Below are 1090 nucleotides of genomic sequence, written 5' to 3' on the forward strand. Positions count from 1 at the left end.
TAAGTGACTCTGGAAATTAAGCGTATTGCAAAGTTGTATTGAGAAAGAATAAACTAGTTTTATTTAAGAAAGGACATGTATCGCTGAAGTTTCTCGGGAAGAATTTCTAAGGGAAATTAACAAACGAACAGAGACGTAACAATATAATTAATAACTCATAATACTGTTTTTATAAATTACTTGCTTTCAGTTCAAATTAACTTGCAAGCTAACAAAATTTTTTGATGTATACAATCATAGAATTACTTTTTTTTATAAAATAAAGAGCAGACAATTCTCTTTCTAACGCTTGTTCATCTAGTCAGAATTAAGTTATTGCAGTTTATTTAAAATTGCCCCGGTGGCTGAGTGGTAAGTCTGAGGGCTTATAATGCTGAAAATTTGATTTCGATACTCTCGATGGGCTGAGCACAGGTATCCAATCGTGTAGCTTTGCGCTTAACAACAAACAAACAAATACTTTAATTTTTTTGTCAAATATGACGTACAATATTTATTTATTATTATTAATGTATTTAAATTGATTTGATAGAGTTTTAATAAATGATAATGATAAGTTTAGTAGAAAATAAATTTTGAAGTGCATTAGGTAACGTTCAGTTATTGCATTGATATATCAGATTTTTTCAAGATGGTTTTTCTGGGTATTAAGTAATTTTTGGTGTTTGGGTTTATCCTACTTTAGATAGTATTTCACTCATAAGATTTATGAATGTTAAATAAGCAATTATATTAATGCAATACTAATATAAGAAAAATACTCAGTGGGGTATGCACACCGTTTGCCATTTTGTCAGTGTGGTAAAATACACAAAAGGTTTAAATGAAGTATACATGACGAAGTACAAGAAAATTAAACAAATCCGCTTGACAATGTAGTTAAATTGCAACTTTCAAATTTGAAAAGTGATGGTCTTGTGCTTAATGATATGTAAAATCACAAGTGAATCATTTCTCAGACAGCTATCACAGAAAAATTCAGATGTTAGTCAAATAATTCCTTATATTGAAGCTAATGCAGCATGTATCTGATTATTTTTTTGTAAAAATGTAAACAGTTTAGGTTAATTAATAAAAAATGACAATTGTT

This window comes from Limulus polyphemus, unplaced genomic scaffold (genome assembly GCF_000517525.1).
Source record: "Limulus polyphemus unplaced genomic scaffold, Limulus_polyphemus-2.1.2 Scaffold4707, whole genome shotgun sequence".
Taxonomy (NCBI): Eukaryota; Metazoa; Arthropoda; class Merostomata; order Xiphosura; family Limulidae; genus Limulus; species Limulus polyphemus.